The following is a 25,588-nucleotide window of genomic DNA, read 5'->3' as shown; positions in this document are numbered from 1 at the left end:
AACTTTACGCACATTAACTCTGCGAATCTGACCTTAATACTAATATACTTTATTTTCTTTTATTCAATCAGATGATGAAGACTGTTAATGTTGTTCCAAAAGTTATTTTATTAAAGCAGCAGTAATGAACCAGATACATTTGAAAGAATATTAGTAATCCTTTCTCCATAATCTTTATTTGGGTTGATGATTGTGATGGATACATTGTCTCCTGCTAATCATATTTATATTGATCCTTCTCTTCAAAGCTAGTTCTTTGATTTCATTTTCTCTAATTTATGCTAAACATGTCAAAATGACTCCAATTCTGTACCGATAGCATGGACTCGAGCGAGTGAACACTGATCTCAATATTGTGACATTGTCAACATGTAACTCAAAATCTACAACAGAAAGGAATTAGAAGGGCTGAATGTTAAAATAAAGAGATTTCATCAGGAGAAAATAAAATTAAGAGTAATTATTCTTTCTGTCCTTGATCTTCATGCACTATTAGAAGATTGACATCAGAGAAACTGAAAATTTTCCCACACAGAATCATTGAAACTTTAACGCTGCACCTTACAACCCTGTTTTGATTTAACCTCTTAATTGCTTAATCCTCACCTAATATCGGTCTTTATTTGGCATAATTACACTACATCAGTTCAGTAATTGTAAAGAGATTAAAGTTAGATAAATTCTGTTGTGTAATTTGTTCTCTCTTTGAAACAATATGATTCCACCTAACTGAACTGTATGTCAAGATTATTATTTTACTGAAGTATAAAATTTTCATTACATGGTGAAACTTATCCAAGCAAGAACAAATCAGATTGGGGGGGTGGGATGGGGCTAGGTGATGTTCTGTTATTTAGTCAGAGCCATCGTTCAACTAAACTTCATCTAAGATGTCTGTTTCCTACTGCTTAAGTTACAAAAAATGAAAGGGGTTTGACCAAAGCTACCAGCATTTCTTTGTTGACTATGCCTGCCTGAATCCTCCACATGGGTACATTTGTAGGTTTGATGTAGACTTTTTTTTTTATCCCTACAACATAGTAACATTCGGAACATTAGTAGGTTATTCAGCCCCTTGAGCCTGCTCTGACATTCAATTAGATTATGGCTGATCTGTACTTCAACTCCATTTATTCACCTTCGTTCCATATCCTGTGATATCCTTACCTAACACAAATCTATCAATCTCCAGTTTGAAAGCTCCAACTATCCACATACACAGCCTTTTGGGGGAGAGATGTCCAGATTTCTCCTGCCCTTTGTGCAGAAAACGTGCTTCCTGATTTCCCTCCTAGATGTCCTAACTATAATTTTTTTTTAAAATGCTCCCTTGTTCTGGATCACCACATCAGAAGGAATAGATTCTCTATCAAATTATTGAATCCTCAACATCTTAAGCATTTGGATCGGATCACCCCTTAATGGTCTATATTCAAGGGATTACATGCCTTGTCTATGCAACCTGTCCTCATAATTTAACCCTGCAAATCCCAGTCCTTCTGGTGAATCTGTACTGCACTCTGTCCAAGGCCAATATATCCTTCCTGAGGTGCGGTGCTCAGACCTGAACGCAGTACTCCAGATGCGACCTAACCAAGGCTCTATGCAAGGGCGCCTTTCAAACTGTTAGTTATTTTATGGGAGGAGGTGTCTACAATTATTGAACTGGACACAGGCACCACGCTCTTAACTTCTAAAAGGCAATATCTTCTATCCAAAGGGATAGTGCTATCACTGCACTAGTGTGTTTTGGTTGCACTCACCAAACAACATAACATGCTAGATAAGCAACAAGTCGAAAAATTTTAGAAATATGATAATTTCAGTCACCCTTAAATCGCAGGATGATGTTCTTGAGTTCTCTGGACCCTCCAGTTTGAAAACATATGCCTCCTCCCCCACCACCAAACGTGGGTTGATCAAAGCGTTCAAACCTGGTTGCATTTGAATTTCGAGTCAGTTTGGAATGATAACCCAATGGCCCAACCATCACTTTTTGCCATAACTGACTAAACATAAAAGGTAACTTCATTTTGCATCAGTCTGGTGTAATAAACGAAATATTTCATCAGACTAAGTACTCTAGATTTCCTTTGGTGTGTGATTAGACAGTATCTGATTTGTGATCCAACCTTCTGATCGCATCTCATTCTGACAAACTCGGAGTGACTGCAAAACTACTCAGGAGCTTGTCTTGCCGAGTATTTGGTTATTAACGTGGAGCTGTCCCGAGCCGGGGCGAACTTGACAGATTTCACTGCAAAACGTTGGCCCGAATTTCGCATGCACAGCTAACTGCGCACAACACACGCCTTCCTGTGCTGAAAAATTCGAGTTGAGATCTTGTTTTTCAGCCTATAACATGGCAAATTTACAATGGAGCAAAGCAACATCACCTCATTAAACATGTTATAAATGCCAGACCTGGCGTTCTTGAAGACGACTTGTTTCAAATACTGTTATGGGGATAAAGGTTCGTTGATGTTTGTGTCTCATTTCCCGCTGTTTACACTGACTAAAAGGCACTTACCTCCTCATCCTGAGGTGCAGAGAAATTGATCAAACACCAGCTTCGAACGACTGAAGATTGCAACTGCTGTGAAATTAACTCGCACCAATAACGGGGGCTGTGGTTCTGTTGCAGCCAAGCCGAGTGAATTGTGCGAAGCCTGTACATTTTATATTTCCTTTTTTTTCCACTCGGCTTATACGTGCGGTGGTTTCATGTAAATGAAGTCTACAAGCGCTGGGGGTTTCATTACCTGGGGGCCGGGCAGTTTCGACACCGTTTTGCTGGTGTATTGAGCTTGGGGCGGGGAGAGCAGACGAGAGGGGGGAGGTGTGGGCACGGGATTCACAGTCCACGGAGTAACAGGAGCATTCTGGCTGTCAGCGTGCGCATCTTTGCATAGCCCCAGCTCCCCGCTTAGCTTGAATGTGCAATGGAGGTGCGGCTGCATTGACCAGACCGGGCTGTTTTGGGGGGGAAAACGAGGATTTCCTTACTCAGAGTAGGGGACAGGAAGAGTGTTAGAAAAAGGAGCGTCACAGAGGCAAGCTGAACCAAACAAGGATGGCGATTTACAAATAGTGCATCTTAATATCAGAATATATACACACACAAACAGTACTTACCACTGAGCAGACTGTTCGTGAAGCTTCCTCAACTGTAAGCCTCCTGACTCATGTTACGGTATCATCTCCTTGCTCCCAGTATACCATCTCCCTTTACTCCTTGTCACTTTTGTATTTCTGTAAAAGCTAAGGTCGGGGTTCTTTCCCCCAAGCTATCCTGTGTGAGATGGTAAATCCTTTCAGTGCCGTGCCCTCCTGAACTTCATGGAGGGATGTGTTCGATTGACAGGTTGTAAGCGGGCTGGATAGTTTCACTTTAAGCCCATGTGGTAAAAAGTTTTGCGCAGGCGGATTGACAAAAAAAATCTCATGTTCTGGCTGTTCTTGTTAAACTCTGTGGGATGTTCAATAATGCATGAGTAATGCCGAGAATCTAAACAGGGGGTTTTCTTTCCATTTAATGCAGTTCTCCAATCAGCTTCATTCACCTAAATATTACTGGTGAAAACATATTTAGGGAGGAAGGATGGGAGGTAAAGTAATTGTACTAATTAAAGATAAATGATGGCAGTGGAAAGAAAGGATGTAATTAGCAATGAGATAGATACATAATCCATGTGGATTGAGTTAAAAGATAGGAAGGAATCGATCGCCCTTGTATGGGATATATGATAGAGCACCAAATAGTGGAAGTGAATTGGAAAAAGAAATATGTGGACAAATCTACTAGGTGTGAATCAGGCATAGAATAATAACTGTAAGAAATTTCAACTACCCCAATTATACTGGCAGAATGAAGTAATGAAGGGAGAAAAGGGAGTTGAGTGTTTGCAGGACTCCTTTCGAATTCAATAGGTAAGAAGCCCAAGGAGAAAAGAATGACTGCTGGGTCTTGTAATGGGTAATGAATCTGAACAGATCAGAGAAGTAAGAGTGAAGAGCATCTCAGTAGTAGTGATCACAACATAGGCTGAAGATTAGAATCGGGAGTGACATAAAAAGGACAAAGATTAAGTTAATAGATTGGAAAGGAGCAAATTATGAGGAAATGAGGGTGGAACTAAAGAAAGTAAATAGGGAGACCATCTTGAAAGATAAAGTGACAAAAATAGTGGAAAATCTTTCAAAAGGATAATCAATAGTTCAAGTGAACTGTATTCCATGAAAAGCCAAAAATGCAAGCTAATCGTGGGGCACTGCATGAATAAATAACTAAAGGGAAAATTGAATCTAAAAACAAACATGTAAGACATACTTGGACGCTAACGGTGGGAACAAAAGGGAATATGAAGAACTTAGGAGAGAAATAAAAACTCATTAAATTATGAAAATAAATTATTAAGGAATATAAAAAGGAAAAATAAAGTGTTCTATTGGGACATAAGGAAAATTAAAAAGAAAAGGATAGGGCTACCAAAGGATGAGAAATTTAAACTCACAGGTAGTGATAGAAAGATGGCAAAATATTTAATAACTACTTCACCTCAGTTTTCACTGTAGAAGATTATGAAATCGACACATCACTAGAGAATGAGCTTAGAAAGGCTATTAATAGAGTTGGGAATGAAAGGGAGAAAATAATTGACAAGCCAGCAAAATAAAAAGAGGATAAAACCCCAGGTCTGGATAGTTTGTACCCATGCATACAGAAGAAAAGTAGGCAGAAGATAGCAGAGGCATTAGTTCATTTAAAATGTTCCATAGAAGTTGGGGTAATGCCAAAGGTCTTGTGGACAGGTAGTATTTCTATATACTAAAAAGGAGATAGAATAAAACCTGAGGACTCTCAACCAGACAGCTTAACACCAGTGAAAGGAAAGATACTGGGAATCTATCCTAAATGAAGTGATGGAAGAGCATCAAGATAGAAAATATAATAAAAAATAGCATGGATTGCAAAAGGCTAAATCATGCTTAAGTCATCCGATAGAATTGTTTGTAGAGGTAACAGAAAGAGTAGGCAAGGGTAATGCAGTAGATGTCATTCTTGGATTTTCAAAAGGCCTTTGCTAAGGTTCCACACAGTAGCCTCATGACAAAGGTTATGGCATGTGGAGTCAGGGCAAGTAGCTGAATAGAAATCAAACTGGCTAAAATAGAAAGCAGAAAATAGAGGTAAAGGGTAGTTATTCAGATTGGAGGAACGTAGAACGTAGTATTCCACAAGGATCAGTGCTGGGACCACTGTTATTCCTAATTTATATTAATGATTTGGACTTAGGAATAATTAACTCAATATCAAAATTTGCAGATGATATCAAACTGGGGGCATCTAGTGAACTCTGAGGAAGAACACAATATAATACAAAAAGACATTAGAAAACTTATTGACTGGGCAGTTAAGTGGAAAATGAACTTTAACATGCAGAAATGTGAAGTGGTGCATTTTATAGGAAAAATAGAAACATCACCTACCCACCTTAGATAATAAGAAACTGAATGGGGTAGAGGAACAAAGGAATCTATGCAGGTGAATAAGTCATTAAATGCAGTATTTCAGGCCAGCAAAGCAATTAAAAATGTTAACAAAGCACTGGCATTTTTTTCTAGGGGTATATTTCTAGGGCATTTGAAAAATGACAGGAAGTGTCATGTACATACAAAACAAGAACTAAGTAATGTTCTACAAGCTAAGTTATCATATCTTCCTGTAAAGAAAATGACAGCTGGTATATCAGATAGGAAGTTTCTGTAACGTCTCTATCTCTGCCAATTTTAGCCCATAATTGGTGATCAGTACAAATTATGTCATGTGAAATTTGACAGAACCTAGTTTATAAAAGAAAATGGAACACTACCGTTTCTTTTGGGCCTCCTTATCTCGAGAGACAATGGATACGCGCCTGGAGGTGGTCAGTGGTTTGTGAAGCAGCGCCTGGAGTGGCTATAAAGGCCAATTCTGGAGTGACAGGCTCTTCCACAGGTGCTGCAGAGAAATTTGTTTGTTGGGGCTGTTGCACAGTTGGCTCTCCCCTTGCGCCTCTGTCTTTTTTCCTGCCAACTACTAAGTCTCTTCGACTCGCCACAATTTAGCCCTGTCTTTATGGCTGCCCGCCAGCTCTGGCGAATGCTGGCAACTGACTCCCACGACTTGTGATCAATGTCACACGATTTCATGTCGCGTTTGCAGACGTCTTTATAACGGAGACATGGACGGCCGGTGGGTCTGATACCAGTGGCGAGCTCGCTGTACAATGTGTCTTTGGGGATCCTGCCATCTTCCATGCGGCTCACATGGCCAAGCCATCTCAAGCGCCGCTGACTCAGTAGTGTGTATAAGCTGGGGATGTTGGCCGCTTCAAGGACTTCTGTGTTGGAGATATAGTCCTGCCACCTGATGCCAAGTATTCTCCGAAGGCAGCGAAGATGGAATGAATTGAGACGTCGCTCTTGGCTGGCATACGTTGTCCAGGCCTCGCTGCCGTAGAGCAAGGTACTGAGGACACAGGCCTGATACACTCGGACTTTTGTGTTCCGTGTCAGTGCGCCATTTTCCCACACTCTCTTGGCCAGTCTGAACATAGCAGTGGAAGCCTTACCCATGCGCTTGTTGATTTCTGCATCTAGAGACAGGTTACTGGTGATAGTTGAGCCTAGGTAGGTGAACTCTTGAACCACTTCCAGAGCGTGGTCGCCAATATTGATGGATGGAGCATTTCTGACATCCTGCCCCATGATGTTCGTTTTCTTGAGGCTGATGGTTAGGCCAAATTCATTGCAGGCAGACGCAAACCTGTCGATGAGACTCTGCAGGCATTCTTCAGTGTGAGATGTTAAAGCAGCATCGTCAGCAAAGAGGAGTTCTCTGATGAGGACTTTCCGTACTTTGGACTTCGCTCTTAGACGGGCAAGGTTGAACAACCTGCCCCCTGATCTTGTGTGGAGGAAAATTCCTTCTTCAGAGGATTTGAACGCATGTGAAAGCAGCAGGGAGAAGAAAATCCCAAAAAGTGTGGGTGCGAGAACACAGCCCTGTTTCACACCACTCAGGATAGGAAAGGGCTCTGATGAGGAGCCACCATGTTGAATTGTGCCTTTCATATTGTCATGGAATGAGGTGATGATACTTAGTAGCTTTGGTGGACATCCGATCTTTTCTAGTAGTCTGAAGAGACCACGTCTGCTGACGAGGTCAAAGGCTTTGGTGAGATCAATGAAAGCAATGTAGAGGGGCATCTGTTGTTCACGGCATTTCTCCTGTATCTGACGAAGGGAGAACAGCATGTCAATAGTCGATCTCTCTGCACGCACTACCGTTTAGGGAATAATAAATCATAATGGGCAAAGGATCAAACTATACCTTAGAGTGATTTTCAGTTTGTTCTTGTACCACTCAAGCTCTGCAATTAAATGTTAAATATTTTGTTTCAAGGTGGTCCAAAGCTCAAAAGCCATAAGTAATGATCCACCTTTGATGTGTTGTGTAATGATGACAGTTTAGAGAATTATTTTTATATCTTCCCAGCACATCATTCTTAAAGATATGAAGTACTGGAAAACAATGCCATATAAGGCGACAAGTTGCTCTTCAACATCTGAGTTTAGTTTAATTCTAAAACTGACCACATAGAATCATAGAATTATAGAATTGTTGCAGCACAGAAGGAGGCCATTTGGTCCATAGTATCCATGCCATCTCTCTGCAAGAGTAACTCAGCTAGTCCCATTCCCCTGCCTTTTCCCCATAGCCCTGCAAATGTTTTCTCTTCCGATAATTATCCAATTCTCTTTTGAAAACGATGATTGAATCTTCCTCCACCACACTCTCAGGCATTCCAGATCCTAACCACTCGCTGCTTAAAAAGGAATTTCCTCAAGGCACCTTTGGTTCTTCTGAATTTCACCTTAAATCAGTATCCTCTGGTTCGCCACCCTTCCGCAATGGACCAGTTTCTCTCTATATACTCTGTCCAGACCCCTCATGATTTTGAGCACCTCTATCAAATCCCTTCTCAAACTTCTCTAAGGGGAACAGCCACAGCTTCACCAATCTATCCACATAACTGAAGTCCCTTGTCCCTGGTACCATTCTCACAAATCTTTTCTGCACCCTGTGTAATGCCTTTATATCTTTCCTAAAGTGTGCTGCTCAGAATTGGACACAATACTCCAGTTGAGGCTGAACCAATGTTTTATAAATGTACTCCATAACTTCCTTGCTTTTGTACTCTCAGCCTCTATTTATAAAGCGCAGGATCCCACACGCCATGTTTTCAACCTGCCCTGGCACCTACAATTATTTGTGCTCCTGCACACCTTTTAGAATGTATTGTCATGCCAAGAATGAGGCATATTAATTTTGTCATATGAACTGTTGAGTAAAGAAAGTACTTTTTAAAAAAATCACCAGACACTTGACTGGAAAAACATTTGCATGCTAACAGACAGTGCTTGGAGAGACAAAGGACTATTCTCTGGTCCACTTAACCCAAAGTGGACTTTGATCACCAGACATTGAAAGTGAGGAAGCTCACATTCCAGGATGACTGCTAAGATGGCAGAATCCACAAAACGAAGTGGTTAAACCAGCTAGTCACATGACTAACCTGCTGGACAACCTGGGTTCTTTTGAATTGTGTCACAGAGAAAGAGGCAGAAGGCAGTTGAAACTGAAGCTGGAGCAAGGAAGCCCTCACTCTCTCTCACATTCTCCCAAGCCACTGGATCCATGGAAGACACGTAAACCTCAAGAGAGAAAAGACACTGACCTCGAAACAAGTTGAAGTGCGCACTGGGCACCAACAATTTGCAAGTCTGACCAGCAACCAAAGACTACACGGCAAACTCAAAGAACAGTAAAATAGAAACCCATCTATTGCCTCAAACTTTTCCCCTTTATTCTTTTCTACTTTTCTATCTCTATCTGCGTGTGTGTTTATCGCATATGCATGCTAGAGTGGTCGCGTCGCAGATTCGTAGTCGGTAACCGGATTAGAGTTTAAGATTAATAAACTACTTCTTTTCTTGTTTAAAATCTAATAAAACCTGTCTGAATTGATTTATTTGCCTTACAATTGGAGCAATGAGCAAGGGTTCACAGAGGGGAAGCTAAAAACACAGTGTTTCAAAATTAAACCCTGTTATGGTTAAACCAGGCAAAAGCTGAGAGGGAACTCCTAGACTCCTTCTCACCTGGTCGTAACAGTGACCTTTATTTTATATTGTTTCTCCTCATTCTTCCTATCAAAATGCATCACTTCACACTCTCTGCAATAAAATGCTTAACTAAATAGCTACAACAGAAGTCAAAGGAAGCTGTGATAAAACTGTATAGTGCTCTGTTGGACATTCCTTGACTTCAGTGTTCACTGGTCACTGAAATACAAAGGAAATATTCCAAGACTAGAGGTCTTGCAGAGAAGAACCACAAGGTTGATTTCACTTTTAGTGGCCTTAAGATATGAAGAAATAACTGTTGTAACTTGGTCTTTCCAAACTTGAAAGGGAGGCATCTGAGGGTTAATCTCGTACAGGTATACAAGCTAGTAAATTGTATGGCAAAGGTAAATTCTGAAAAAAAAATGTATAAAATTAACCTTGTGTGACAGTGGGACAAGGAATCTCAGGTTTAATTTAGTAGATGGCAAATTCAGGACTGATATCAGGAGGTTCTTCACACAAAGAATGATCAATACATGGACTGGAGCAGTGGAGACAAAGCTCCTTGAATCATTGAAGGAACAATTAAGTGCTGCAATGTTTATATTTTAGGGCCCTTCTGGATAATTGAACTAAAATAGGTTCACTGAGCTTCCTCACTCATAATTCTGTTGTGATAGAGGTAATCTAGCTAAAAGAAACATTTATTTCCAGTTTGAGAAACAATCAGATGTAGCACTTTAGGGTCATTCTGACACTTCTTCCACATGGAAAGGGTTTGAACTAATTTTGCATCAGAGAGGAAACACAAAGTGCCTAGAAAACTAGGAGGGATAAGTAGCAACAAAACAAGAAATAGTGCAGAAAGAACAGGAATTACACGGATGAGAAAAAGCAAATCTGACTAGCATGGTGTTTGAATGTATATGTGGTAATGTGAGGAGCGCTATGGCTCACTTTCACCTTCTCACGGGCAATAAATTCTGTCCTAGCCAGCGATGCCCACATCCCATGAAAGAATATATAAAAAAGTAAGGTTGACAAGTTTTCAGGCTCCGCTGCCACATGGGGTGATGATATAGTGGCTATAATGAATACTTAGCTTAGGGCAGGAATGAGAACAAAACATTGCTAGCTACAATATATTCAGGAGGTATACAGATGAAAAAAAGACAGGATTGGCAGGCAGCAATATTGATCCAGAATAATATTACTGTTCTATAGAGGGATGATATACTAGATGGTTTAAAGACCTAATCTATTTGGTTCGAGTTAAGGCAAAGAAAAAGATCAGTATTGCTGGATGTTTACTATAGAACACCAAATAGTGAGAAGGAGATAGAGGAGATAATCTGTTGGCAAATTTTAGAGAAATGTAAAAATAATAGAGCAGTGTTACGATCAGGTGAGAAAGGGGTCTAGGGTTCCCTTTCAGCCTTCACCTGGTCTTACTGTAACAGGGTTTAATTTTAAACACGCTGTGTTTTTAGCTCCCCCTTGGTGAATCCTTGTTCACTGCTTTCCAATTATAAGGCAAAGAAACCAGCACAAACAGGTTTTCTTAGGTTTAATGAAGAAAAGTTGAAATTTATTCAACTTGAACTTGAACTCTAATTCAGTTAATGCCTACGGATACATGATGTACCCATGCTAACAAGCATATGCGATACACACATGAAAATAGAGACAGAAAAGAGCAGAAGAAAAAAGTAAAGTGGAAAAGTTTGAGGCAATATCTGAAGAATTTTTGTTATGGTTCTTCAAGCTGACTGTAGAGTCCTTGATTGTAGGTAGATCTTGCTTTTCATTAGGACCCAGTATTCCTCTTCAACCTTGTTCACGGTAGGAGACTTCTCTCTTGGGGTTTATGTGTCTTCAGTGGATTCAGAGGCTTGTCAGAAAGAGATGGGAGCAGACAGGAGAGACCTTCTCAGTCCAGGAGCAAACCGTCCTGAGTTCAAGCTATCTGTGGTTAGTTCAAAAGACCCTGGAACAGCCAGTTAGTCATGTGACCAGCTGGTCTAACCAGTCCTGGATCATATCACCTTAGCAGTCTCTGGAATGCTCCTCTTACACACAATACCCGGTGATCAAGATCTGTTGTGGGTTGAATGTGTCAGGGAATGGTCCTTTGTCCTTCCAAGCACTGTCTCTTAATATGCAAATGTCTTTTCTAGCCATGGCTGATCTGTTTAACAAATCATTTCCTCACTTCAGCAAGATTTTAAAATCAATGTTCATAACAAAATTAATGTATCTCATTCTTGGCAGGTGGGGGCCTAGCATGACAGCAATAATCGAAGGAGACCTCAATTACCCTAATACAGACAGGGAGGAAAATAGTGTAAAGGACAAATAGGGTGAAGAATTCATAAAATGTTTTCAGGACAACATCCTTAATCATTATGTTTATGAACATAAGAAATAGAGCAGGAGCAGGCTATACAGCCCCTCGAGCCTGCTCCACCACTCAATAAGATTATGGCTGATCTTCTAGCTCAACTTCACTTTCCCACCCTATCCCCCCACAAAGAATGAAAGAGTGCTGAATCCAGTTCTAGAGAACAAAATAGGACAAATGTTGCAGTGGGAGAACATGTGGGTGATAGTGATCATAATATAAATAGGTTTAAAGTGGTTAGGAAAAAGGACAAAGAAAAATGAACAATGAAAATACCCAAAAGGAAGAGAGCAATTTAAGTGATTTGAGAAGGGAACTGGGTGGACTGGAAACAACAGTAAATGAGAAATGGTAGATCTTCAAGGCAGAGATACTTTGAATAGAAACCAAGCATGTTCGTATATTTCCATAATGTGAAAGGATGGGACATCTGAAGCTCAAGCTCCATGGATTGCAAAGGAAATAGAGATTAGAAAAAAGCAGAAAAATGTGGTTTCTGACAAATGTCAGGTACAGAATACAATAGAAAACTGTCACTGACCTCATCTCCTCTGGAGATCTTCTCTCTACAGCTTCCCACTCATAGGCCCATAACCACGGATAGCCCTCTTCTACTTCTTTCTCAAAATCCATAAAATGGGCTTTCCTGGTAGACCCATTGTTTCTACCTGTTCCTATCTTGACTCTATTTTTTCTCCCCATGTCCAGTCACTTCCCACCTAAATCCATGAATCTTCTGATGCCCTACATCATAATTTCCAGTTTCCTGGCCACCTCCTCTTCACTATGCACATCCATCCCGTACCAGGGCAGTCTTAGGGTATTTTTTTTTTTTAGAGATACAGCACTGAAACAGGCCCTTCAGCCCACCGAGTCTGTGCTGACCAACAACCACCCATTTATACCAACCCTGCAGTAATCCCATTTTTCCTATCACCTACCTACACTAGGGGAAATTTACAATGGCCAATTTACCTATCAACCCGCAAGTCTTTGGCTGTGGGAGGAAACCGGAGCAACCGGTGAAAACCCACGCGGTCACAGGGAGAACTTGCAAACTCCACACAGACAGTACCCAGAATCGAACCCGGGTCCCTGGAGCTGTGAGGCTGTAGTGCTAACCACTGCGCCACTGTGCTGCCCACTTCTTCCTTGAACAGAGGCTCAACCAGTCCCCATCCACCACCACACTCCTCCGCCTGGCTGAACTTGAACAATTCACATTGAACAACTTCTCCTTCAACTCCACTCACTTCCTTCAAATAAAAGGTGTTGCTATGGGTACCCGCATGGGCCCTAGTTAAGCCTGTCTTTTTGAGAGGTATGTCGAGCATTCCTTGTTCTAGTCCTACTCAGGCCCCCTTCCTCAACTCCTTTTCTGGTACATTGATGATTGTATCAGTGCCGCTTCCTGCTCTCACCCCGAACTGGAAAACCTCAGCAACTTTGCTGCCAATTTCTACCCTTCTATTACCATCACATCGTCCATCTCTGACACTTCCCTTCCCTTCTTCGACTTCTCTGTCTCCATTTCTGGGGATAGGTTGTCCACTAATATTCATTATAAGTCCGCCGACTCCCATGGCTACCTCGAATACACTTCCCCACACCCTGCTTCCTGTAAGGAATCCATCCCATTCTCATAGTTTCTCCATCTCCTTCCACAACAACGCTTCTGATATGTCTTCCTTTTCCTCAAGGATCCCCCCCACTGTGGTTGAGAGGGCCCTCAGCTGTGTCCGACCTGCACTTCTGACATCACCTCTTCTCCTCCCTCCCCAAACTGCGATAGGGTTCCTCTTGTCCTCACTTTCCATCCCACCAGCCTCCACATCCAAAGGATTATCCTCCGCCATTTCCGCCACCTCAAACATGATACTGCCACCAAATACATCTTCCCCTCCCCTATCAGGATTCCGAAGGGCTCATTCCGTCCACGACACCCTGGTCCACTCCTCCATCATCCCTGAAATCTTGTCCCCTTCCCATGGCACCTTCCCAAGGCACCAAACACTCCTTCCACGTGAAGCAGAAATTTATTTGTATTTCTTTCAATTTAGTATAGTGACAATGTGGTCTCCTCTATATTGTGGAGACCAAACACAGATTGTGTGACCGCTTTGTGCAACACCTCTACTCCGTCCGCAAGCATGACCCTGAGCTTCCAGTTGCTTGCCTTTTTAATTCAACACCTTGCTCTCGCGCCCACATTTCTGGCCTCGTCAGTGTTCCAGTGAAGATCACCACAAACCCGAGGAACAGCACCTCATCTTATGGTTAGTCACTTGACAGACTTCTGGGCTCAACATTGAGTTCAACAATTTCAGACCCTGACCCACATTTTGATTTTTTTTAACCATGTGCCAGTCTTCAACTTGTTTTTCATGTTTTTGCTTTTGGACAGAGCTGTTCATTATTCTGCCATTTACACTTTCTCAGGACAAATGCTTTGTCTTTTACTGCAACAATTACGACTCCCTTTGCCTTTTATTACATGATATGTACGTCATTTAATCTCTCCTGTATCTATCAGAGACCTTCCCTTTGTTCTTCCTCCCCTCCCTGCTTTCAATGGCATAAAACCCATCACATTTCTGCCTTCCTTTGGTTCTGAAGAAGTGATATCCAACTCTAAACATTGGCTGGAATTTTATGCCATCCCAACGAGCAGGATGGTGGTGGGGAGGAGGAGGTGGTGGGTGGTCTAAATGGAGCGGGAGGCTCTGGGAGGCTTTCACGACCAGCACCCGCCTCCGATGCCCTTTGCGTCGGGTCCCATAGTGGTAGGGTCGGGTAGCAGGCCTGTACATTAGTACATGGGTAAAGGCCTGCTGCCCAACCCGACCCCAACGTGACCCGACAACGTGTGTCGGATTCGGGTTGGGTCGGGTCGCACTTCCGGGTCCGGCATTCGGGCTCGGTCGGGTTTCCTTTGCAGACCTTCACCTCACATATAAGGCTATCCAACAGGGCATTGCAGTCCTTTACTGCTGAGTATTTCCAGCAATTTCTGTTCATATTTCAGATTTCCAGCATCTGCAGTATTTTGGCTTTATTTTAGAAAAGCAGGCAGAATAGAGGCAGGAGAAATTGGAAAAGGATATATGAAGGGAGAAGAGAGAATATGTGAAAAGATTAGTGCATAACATAAAAGGGAACCTAAAATCGTTTCTAAACATATAAAATGTAAAAGGATACTTAAAGGAATGATGGGGCTACTTAGAGACAAAAAAGAAAAGCTTCTTGTGAAGGCAGAGGGCGTGATTGAGTTTCTGAATGAGGATTTTGCATTTGTATTCACAAATGGGATACATTCTACATTACTGAGGGAAGTTAGAGTATTGAGAGCAGAGGGTGAGACCACAATCTTTGAATCGTCCTTAGCTATGGAAGTGGTGCCAGAGGACTGGAGGATTGTGAATGTTCACATCTGTTCAGTCAATCTAATGTCAGTGTTAAAAAAACTACTAGAGACCATTGTCAAGATCAAAATTAATCCTCACTTGGAGAAGCATGGGTTAATAAAGAAAAGCTAACACAGAATTGTTAAAGGTAAACTATGTCTAACTAACCTGATTAGGCTCTTTGATGAAGTAACCAAGAGCATTGATGAATGCAGTGTAATAGATGTTGTATATATGGAGGAGGGGGGGGGGGCGGGGGTTACCAGGATGATGTCAGAGATGAGGGACTTCAGTTGTGTAAAGAGAATGGAGAATCAGGTATTGTTCCCTGTAGAACTGAGAAAGTTAAATGGAGACCTAATAGAGGCATTCAGAATTATGGGGGATTTTGATAGAGTAATTAGGGAGAAGCTGTTTCCTTTGGACAGTGGGTCAGTAACCAAAGGCCATAGATTTAAAATAATTGGCAAAAGAACTAGAAGAGAAATGAGGAGAATATTTCTCACACAGAGGGTTGTTATGATCTGGAACACACTACCTGAAGGGGTGGTGGAATCAGATTCCATGGTAACTTTCAAAAGCCAATTGGACATTTATTTGCAGGATTATGGGGAAACGCTGAGATGTGGGACTAAATTGGACAGTTCTTTCAAAAAGCTGGCACTTACACAACAGGCTGAATGGACTCCCTCTTTGTTGTAAGATTAACTGCCTGTGCACCGTAAAATGCAGCCGGGGTTCCCTAAACATCCGAGGCAGGGTTCCCCTCGTCTTTCTGGCCTGGTGTCGGGACCCCTGCCGGCTGCATAAAATTCAGCCCATAGGCATGCTGGGGATGAGGGGCCTGAAGTCTCTTCCTGTGACCTTCACCTGTAACTTCAATAGGAGGGAGTCAACTAAATTGTGTGACTCGCAATTATCCGAACTTGATCACTGAAGACTGGCTATTAACTATGTACCAGTTATCACATAACACTTGAAGAGGTCACCTGACTTGTCTTAGGACAAGTAGGCTAAAAGACAGAGCTGCCTATTCATCACACCACTAGATATACATGGAGGAATGGAATTCATAAAAACTTTTGTTCTATAATGTCACCCAGCTGTTATTAATAGCTCCAGAGATTGAAAGAAACCTTTGACATAAAATCTGAGAATTGAGACCACCTCCAGCAGGTGGAGACAGATTTCAACTAATTGAATAAAGGAGATGAATCAATTTTATGTGACATTTCGAGAAGTAAATCATCTGTTAATTGGATTGTCTCCTGTCCTGTCAGTGCAGCAAAAAATAAAACTAGTAGTACAGTAGTGCAGTGGGTATGTTACTGGCTTAATAATCGCAAGGCTTGAACTAATAATCCAGAGAATGTGTGTTCAAATCTTATCCTGTCAGTGGGAGAATTTAAATTCAGAGCAAAACTATAATCTGGTTATTCATGACCCCAATGTGATCAGTAGGTAAAGCCTTTTTCCTTCCTCTGCTTCCCTCTTGAACTGTTGCTGGAGTACCGTTTGATTGGTAAAACCAACCCTCTTGTATCTTGCCCAAGTGGCCTTTCTTCATATCTGTGAATGTCAGCAAATGCCATAATCAAGCCTGATCTTCCTCTCACCTGACATCTCCCACCCGCTCTGTTACACACATGTAAACATGTAAATAGGCGTACAGATACACACGCACACTTACTGTTCAGCAGCAATTGCAATCCCCTTCCTTAGTCCCAGGCCTCTGAGTTGAATTGGAACAGCATACTTGCCTGACAGCAGTTAGATCAACACTTGTCAAACCTAGGAACCTCTGCTTTGTTTGACTCAAGTTTTCCTAATAAAGTCCTTAAGTTCTTTTAAACTTGATACAAATCCTGATTGACTTACCATTGGACTACAAATACAGAATACTCTTGCTACTGCTTGCTCGGATAACTGGGTGGTAGGGTTTGTGAGAACACTATCTTTTTACCTTTGGAAACAGTGTTGTGTCCAGCCTATATTGACAGACTAAAAATCTTGGTTTGATCTCTGTAAGAGTCCCTCACAATATTAGTTTGTAAATTCCTAACCCATTTTCCAGTTGATCCACAAGTACAGAATTGTCTCCAGATTAATCACAAAACAACCCTGAACTGACCGTTTTGCTCAGGGTAACAGAGTAATGGGATAACCCACACTTCTGTAGTATGGAGATGCTTTTCCCAGGGTGCGTTAACACACATTTTTCGGATAGAACAAAGGGAGTTCTACGTCATAGGAGTGCTTGATGCTGAATGCTGGTGCCTAAAGTAGAAAAGTGTTCACTTCTATAGAATTGACACAGTTCAACTGAACAAGCAGATGTATTATCAAAAATATAAATGAGATGTAAGAGTTTCTGATAAAAAATGTTAATTGTGTTCCTGGGACATAACTGATTAAATTCCTAAATTAGAGAATGCAGGAAGTAGCTAAAATCAGTAAGATCAGATAGAACACATCTGTTTTAGACATGTTCTGCTGAAGGAGTGAGAGACATATTAAACAACCATAAACTTAACTGAAGAACTGTACAAAGAATTTTTACTGGGTCATGGCCCTAATTTTACTGATGACCTGCATATTCAGTAGACTGTGTATACATGTTGTAATAGTTTGCAAGGTCACTCTTGCTTCAACTTTTACAAAAGCCGTTTCTTGGAACGGAACTCAATGGTTCTTGAGCAATGTGAATAGCAGTAAATATTGAAGAACTGCCCCATGATTGAAACAGCATCAGTGGGGTACTTTCAAAAGTGAGCAGTGATATAACCTGATGGGAATGCAGTAAAATACTGGTCGAAATAAAGTAAGTAAAATACTGGTTCAGCGACACCTCAATTTTAAAATTCTTATCCTTGTTTTCAAACCCTCCATGGCCTCACCCTTCCTCCCTATCTCTGTATTCTTCTCCAGTCCTACAACCCTCCAAGATATCTGCACTCTTCCAATTCTGGCCTCTTAAGCATCCCTGATTTTAATCACTCCATCATTGGTGGCCGTGCCTTCAGCTGCCAAGGCCCTTAGCTCTGGAATTCCCATCCTGTATCTCTCCGCTTCTCTATCTCTCTTTCCTCCTTTAAGATGCTTCTTAAAACCTACCCCTTTGACCAATCTTCAGGCTGTCTGACCTAATATCTGCTTATGTGGTTCAGTGTCAAATTTTCAGATGAGGAGAAATTTTTTTCTCAAATGGTCATTAGTCTGTGGAATTCTCTTCCCCAGAAAACAGTGGACGCTGGGTCATTGAATTTATTCAAGGTTGAGCTAGATAGATTTTTGATAGACAAGGGAGTCGAGGGTTATGGGGGCAGACAGGAAAGTGGAGTTGAGACCACAACCAGATCAGCCATGATCTTATCAAATGGCAGAACAGGCTCGAAAGGCGGAATTGCCTACTCCTGCTCCCAAGTCCAGTGTTCCTATGTTGTAATTTAACTTAAAGGCACTTTCCGGATTTACCTTTCTTCAAACCATTTACAATCTTGTCTTTCTCTATTAAGTCACCTCTCAGCTGCCTCCGGTCAACACTGAAATGTCCAAGTTTCTCCAGTTCTTCCTCAAAACACAGACACTGGGAGTCAAGCTTGTGACCTCCCTTTGCTGCAAAACGTTTGTGGCTGAATTTTATGTAGCTGTTTAAGGCGGGTTCAGTGCTGTGGGCGGATGGAGCCAACCACCCCGAAACCCAGTGTCGTTCCGTAGTATCCAGATTCCATCAGAGGCAGGGAAGTACCATGGTGGTATTAATGCTCCAATGCAACGGAACCTAATTTAAATTGGTGAAATGCTGTTTAACATGAATTTAAATGTAGTTATTCCAGATTTAATGACTAGACTGCGATTTTGTAGATGGCATGTGGCACTCAAGTGCCTTCAGCTTTGCGACTGTTCAAAATTGGCAGCACCGAGGCAAGAGGCCTTACTGCCACGACAGGGAGGTATCCTGATCAGGGGAAGTGGGGAGGGGGGTCTGTCCACATTGCTGCTCTGCTGATATAGGGTCTGCTAGGCGGTTGTGAGTATTGGGGGGCTCTGCAAGAGAGGTGTGTGTATCTGGGGGCACTGCAAGTGTTTAGGTTGGGTGTATCGGGGATATTAGAGAGTATCATAAGTGTTGTGTTACTGTGTGTGGTGACTCACACTGCTAGAAATGATGGTAGCCCAACAATAACATTTAGTCTTGAGGCACATCAAACATTCCGGTGAGGAAATAATGATAAGCAAAGTTGCGAAGGCAGGTTCGTCTCTGCATCTAAAGCGATCCGAAGGTCCCAGGACAGTTGCCATGGGTCTCATACATCCTGTGTTTTTGGATCCCCATGGTGTGTTGAGGCGCCTCCGAAGGAGGCAGGCCCAAGAGGCAGCTGTGCCTGACCCTGGAGCTCCACCACACGAATAGCAGCAGCTGGCCAGGCCAAGAAGTGTCCATGTATGCCAGAGAGTCTACAGAACACGCATCACCTACCTCCAAATGTCTGGGTGACACTATCAGCGAAGACTATGGCTCTCCAGGGAGGCTGTCGCTGACTTACGCAACCTTCTGCAGGATAATTTGCGACCTCTGGGATTTGGAGGTCACCCTGTGCGAGTGGCCCTGAAAATTATCCTGGCGCTAAACTTCTATGCATCTAGATCTTTCCATGGATCCACCGAGGACATAGAGTCATAGAGTCGTACAGCATAGAAACAGGCCCTTCGGCCCACCACATCCATGCCGACCACAGTGCCTATCTATACTAATCCCACCTGCCTCTATATCCCACCTTCTATATCCCTCTATGCCTTGCTCATTCAAGTACCTGTCCAGATGCCTCTTAAATGTTGCTACTGTTCCTGCCTCCACCACCTCCTCAGGCAGCTCATTCCAGATACCCACTATTCTTTGTGTGAAAAATTTACCCCTTTGATCCCCTTTAAACCTCCTCCCTCTCACCTTAAATCTATGCCCTCTAGGGTTTCAGTCACCCTACCATGGGAAACAGACTCTGGCTATCTATCCTATCTATGCCTCTCATGATTTTATATACCTCTATCATGTCCCCTCTCAGCCTCCTTCGCTCTAGGGAAAACAGACCCAGCCGATCCAATCTCTCTTCATAACTCAAGCCTTCCAAACCAGGCAAAATCCTTGTGAATCTTTTCTGCACCCTCTCTAGCTTAATCACATCTTTCCTGTAGTGCGGCGACCAGAACGGCACACAGTACTCCAAATGCGGCCTAACCAACGTTATGTACAACTGTAACATGACGTCCCAACTCTTGTACTCAGTGCCTCGGCCAATGAAGGCAAGCATGTCATATACCTTCTTCACCATCCTGTCTACCTGTGTTGCCACTTTCAGGGAACTATGTACTTGCACCCCAAGGTTTCTCTGCTCAACAACACTCCCCAGGGCCTTGCCATTCACTGTATATGTCCTGCCCTAGTTTAACTTCCCAAAATGCATCACTTCACACTTGTCTGCGTTAAATTCCATTTGTCACTCCCTTGTCCACTTTCCCAGTTGATCTATATCCTGTTGTAACCTTAGACAACCTTCTTCACTGTCCACTATACCACCAATTTTGGTGTCATCTGCAAACTTACTAATCACCCCCCTTACATTCACATCCAAGTCATTAATATATATGACAAACAACAGAGGGCCCAGCACCGATCCCTGCGGCACACCACTGGTCACTGGCCTCCAATCTGAAAAACAACCCTCCACTACCACCCTCTGCCTCCGATCACCAAGTCAATTTTGTATCCAATTTGCTAGCTCACCCTGGATCCCATGTGTTCAAACGTTCCGGACCAGCCTACCATGCGTGACCTTGTCAAAGGCCTTGCTAAAGTCCATGTGGACAACGTCCATCGCCCTGCCCTTGTCAATCCTCTTGGTCACCTCCTCGAAAAACTCAATCAAATCCGTGAGACATGATTTCCCACGCACAAAGCCATGCTGACTATCCCTAATCAGACCATGCCTTTCCAGATGCTGATAAATCCTGTCTCTCAGAATCCCTTCCAATAACTTTCCCACCACTAATGTAAGGCTCACCGACCTGTAGTTCCCTGGCTTATCCCTGCTGACCTTCTTAAATAAAGGCACAACATTAGCTATCCTCCAGTCTTCTGGTACCTCACCCGTGGCTAACGATGACACGAAAATCTCTGCCAGGGCCCCAGCAATCTCCTCCCTTGCTTCCCAGAGCATCCTAGGATACACCTGGTCAGGCCCTGGGGATTTATCCACCTTAATGCGCTTCAATATCTCCAACACCTCCTCCTTTGTAATGTTGATATGCTCCAGGATATCGATGTTCCCTCCCTTGAACTCACTAGCTTCCATGACCTTCTCTACGGTAAATACAGACAAGAAATATTCATTTAAGACCTCGCCCATTTCCCGTGGCTCCACACATAGATTGCCACACTAATCCTTAAGGGGATCTACTCTCTCCCTAGCTACCCTTTTACTCTTAATATACTTATAGAATCTTTTAGGATTCTCCTTTATCTTATCTGCCAGGGAAATCTCATGGCCCCTTTTCTCCCTCCTAATTTCCTTCTTAAGTGTACTCCTACATCCCCTATACTCCTCGAGGGACTCGCTCGATCCCAGCTGCCTATCCCTGACATATGCCTCCTTCTTTGTCCTGACCAGACCCTCCATATCCTTCGTCAACCAAGGTTCCCTAAACTTGCCAGCCTTGCCCTTCCATCTAACAGGAGCATGCCGGCCCTGAACTCTTCCTATCTCACTTTTAAAAGCCTCCCACTTGCCAGACGTCCCTTTACCTGTAAACAGCCTCTCCCATTCAACTCTTGAGAGTTCCTGTCTGATGCCATCGAAATTAGCCTTCCCCCAATTTAGGACTTCAACCTGAGGACCGGTCCTATCCTTTTCCATATCTACCTTGAAGCTAATAGAGTTATGGGCACTGGTCCCAAAGTGCTCCCCCACTGACACATCAATCACCTGCCCAACCCCATTTACTAAGACGAGGTTGTGTGTAGCCCCTTCTCTAGTAGGGTCATCCACATAATACTTCAGAAAACTAGCCTGGACACACTTAACAAATTCTTCCCCATCTGATCCCTTAGCACTAAGGCAGTCCCAGTCAATGTTAGGGAAGTTAAAATCACCTACTATTACTACCCTATAATTCCTACACCTATCTGTGATTTCCCTACATATATGCTCCTCCACTTCCCTCTGACTATTGGGGGGCCTATAGTATAATCCTATCAAAGTGATCACCCTTTCTCATTTCTACGTTCTACCCATATGGCCTCGCTGGACATTCCCCCCGGGATATCCTCTCTAAGTACTGCTGTGATGTCTTCCCTAATCAATAGTGCAACTCCCCCTCCTGTCTTACCTCCACCTCTGTCACACCGGAAGGATCGGTACCCCGGAACATTGAGCTGCCAGTCCTGCCCATCCTTCAACCACGTTTCCGAAATTGCTATAATATCACAATCCCATGTACCGATCCATGCTCTGAGTTCATCTGCCTTACCTGTAAGGCTTCTTGCATTAAAGTAAATGCAGTTTAGCCTACCAGACCTTCCACGCTCCCTGTCCTGCCCCTACCCGGCCTGTCTACTGTACTTGCTTGCTTTAATCTCTACATTTGCCTCAACTATCTCATTGGAGAGACTACTACTTTGGGTCCCACCCCGCTGCAAGACTAGTTTATACCCTCCCGAGTAGTACTAGCAAACCTCCCCGCAAGGATATTGGTCCCCCTCCAGTTTAGATGCAACCTGTCCTTCTTGTACAAGTCACCTCTGCACCAGAAGAGATCCCAGTGGTCCAAGTAGCTGAAGCTCTCACGCCTACACCAGCTCTTCAGCCACGCATTCATTTATCTAATCCTCCTATTCCTACCCTCACTAGCACGTGGCACAGGAAGTAATCCTGAGATTTCAACCGTAGAGGTCTTGCTTTTTAACCTTCTGCCTAACTCCCTATACTCACTTTGCAGGACCTCATCTCTCTTCCTGCCTATGTCGTTAGTACCAATATGGACCACGACCTCTGGCTGCTCACCCTCCCCTTTCAGAATGTCCTGCAGCCGCTCCGAGACATCCTTGACCCTAGCACCAGGGAGGCAACATACTATCCTGGATTCACGTTTGTGGTCACAGAAACGCCTATCTGCACCCCTAACGATAGAATCCCCTATCACTATAGCTCTTCCAACCCTTTTTCTCCACTGCTGTGCAGCAGAGACCTCCATGGTGCCACGAACCCGGCTGTTGTTGCTTTCCCCTGGGAGGTCATCCCCCCCAACAGTATCCAAAGCGGTATATCTGTTTGAGAGAGGGATGGCCACAGGGGACTCCTGCACTACCTGTCTGCACCTACTACTGCACCTGGTGGTCACCTATCTCTTTTCTGCCTGTGCAGCCATTACCTGTGGTGTGACCACCTCACTAAACGTGCTATCCACGACTTCCTCAGCATCGCGGATGCTCCACAGTGAATCCACCCACAGCTCCAGCTCTGTAATGTGGGTAGCCAGTAGCTGCAGATGGATACACTTCCTGTACACATGGTCGTCAGGGACACTGAAAGCGTCCCTGATTTCCCATGTTGCACAGGAGGAGCATATCAAGAGGCTGAGCACTCCTGCCATGACATACCCTTTGATTAATTAGTTACACCCTTAATTAAAAAATACTAATTATACTAGGGGCCTTGTTCTACCCACTTCAATCCAAAGTCCTTAAAAAAAAACTTTAGTAGTACTCACTTTAACACCAGAGGCTTTTTTTTCCAACAAAAAAAACAACATTCTAACAGCTGCTACTCACCAACCAATTAGCATGCAGCTCTCCTCTAACATCACAGTTTGCCTTTTTTTTCAAAACTCCGGCACGCTGGAAGAAGTCCGACTGCTCTCCTCTCCGTTCCGCTTCCGGAAGGTAAGAGACTGGGCTTTGATCCTTGGGGTGGATTTCTCGGCTCCGCTCCCAGTGTTCTCCCCATAGGTCCGCTCCGTTCCTCTCCACTCTGCTCCTGGAAGGTAAGAGACATATGTGGGGTGTCCCAGGCCCCAGTGCACCACTGCATCAAGGAGGTGATGTTCAAGAGGGCCGGCAACTATGTGGGCTATTGGACCGGCCCTGACAGTCAGGCCGAGAGGGCCATTTGGTTCAGGGCAATCACTAGATTCCCACAGGTGCATGGTGTGATAGATTGCACACATGTGCCCATCAAGGCTCCCATGGACCAGCTCGCCGCCTTCATCAACAGGAAGGACTTCCATTCAATCAACGTTCAACTGGTCTGTGACCACTGAAATTGTTTCCTGCAGGTGTGTGCCCATTTCCTGGGAAGCAGCCACAACGTCTACATAGATCGACAGTCAGAGGTGCCTCAGCTTTTCAATCCCCCTGCTTGTCTTCAGGGATAGATTCTCAGGGACAAGGGCTACCCATTGAAGACATGGCTTCTCATGCCTGTGAGGAACACGCACAATGCAGCAGAGGAGAGGTGCAACAGTTGCCACAGCTCCACCCGAGCGACCATTGAGGAGGCCATTGGGCTGCTGAAGATGAGGTTCCGTTGCCTCGATCAATCTGGCGGAGCCCTGCAGTGTGCCTCATCGAGGGTCTTGCGCATCGTGGTGGTCTGTTGTGCTCTGCACAATCGAGCACTATAGAGAGGGGAGGCCTTACAGGAAGAAAATATGCCTGAGTGACAGTTGTCCTCCGATGGGGAGGATGCAGAGGAGAGAAAGCACAACCAACAATGAATGATGATAACATGGCGATGGAGGCCAGATGTGTTGAGCGACGTGCAAAGGAGGCAAGAGACAACCTCATAATGACCTACTTTCAGCTGCCCTGATGTCCACTCAATGAAAAGCCAATACTCACCTTCATGCATGTATTCTGCTGCCTCCTTTCCATCTGTGTTACCTGAATGCTGACCAGCTGCATTGTACGCTAGTGCGTGTTGGAGAACATAAGTTAATGAGATCTGCAGTCATATTGCCATGACAATGAGGGCCATGGTAACATTAACATTGCACTAAGGGCTAGGGTGGAAGTCAGATGGTCACAATTAAGGCATGTTCACTCTATGGTGGCTAATGATTGGCACAAAACAGCATTACTTAAATTTCAAATAACATGTTTGCATCACCCATGATTACTCAAGTATGGCTAGGTGCCTTTCTTTATACACTTGCGGGTGCTCCTACGTGGTATGACCCCTGTGCTTGCAGCTGGACTGGAGGCAGGCTGCTGATTGGGATGCCCTTTGGTCTGAGATGACTTCGGCGGCTGTCCTCTGGGTGCCTGAGGTGTGGAAAGCCTCGGCTGCATAAGGATTTCCTGCACTGGTGCAGGACTCTCCTCAGGCATTGCGGCTGGAGCTGGGCTCACTGGCGGAGCTGGGCTGAGGAACTGGTGTCCACACTCGGAGCCTCCTAAGGGGAGCCATGTGGAGCGCAGACTTTCCTCTTCCCTTTCAATGCTTGCTGGAACCTCCCTGCTCATCAGAGAAGGACAAGGAGTTATGGTCCTTCTCTCGCCTTGCCACTGCTGTGTTGAGCTCATGGCCAAGTCAATGGTATGCAGATCCTTGTGCAT

General features: G+C 43.7%; 1 protein-coding gene across 7 annotated transcripts in view; it reads right to left on the bottom strand.

Moving 5' to 3' along the window:
* The window catches only part of gpr174 (G protein-coupled receptor 174), a 34,799-nt gene extending 10,643 nt beyond the window's left edge, over window positions 1-24,156 (bottom strand). For 3 of the 7 annotated variants that reach the window (XM_068047758.1, XM_068047756.1, XM_068047761.1), the window contains exon 1: window positions 3,136-3,455. The gene's annotated coding sequence lies outside the window, so the exon portion shown is untranslated. Of the gene's footprint in view, window positions 1-2,530; window positions 2,894-3,135; window positions 3,456-5,873; window positions 5,898-23,803 lie in introns of those variants that run through there. The other 4 variants (XM_068047757.1, XM_068047762.1, XM_068047759.1 and 1 more) reach the window with 3 other exon arrangements.
* Window positions 24,157-25,588: the final 1,432 nt, after the last annotated feature.

Source organism: Heterodontus francisci, chromosome 15, assembly GCF_036365525.1.
Source record: "Heterodontus francisci isolate sHetFra1 chromosome 15, sHetFra1.hap1, whole genome shotgun sequence".
In the NCBI taxonomy this organism is placed as follows: domain Eukaryota; kingdom Metazoa; phylum Chordata; class Chondrichthyes; order Heterodontiformes; family Heterodontidae; genus Heterodontus; species Heterodontus francisci.
Note: the sequence above shows the minus strand (reverse complement) of the source record. Positions and strands in the feature narration are given on the sequence as shown.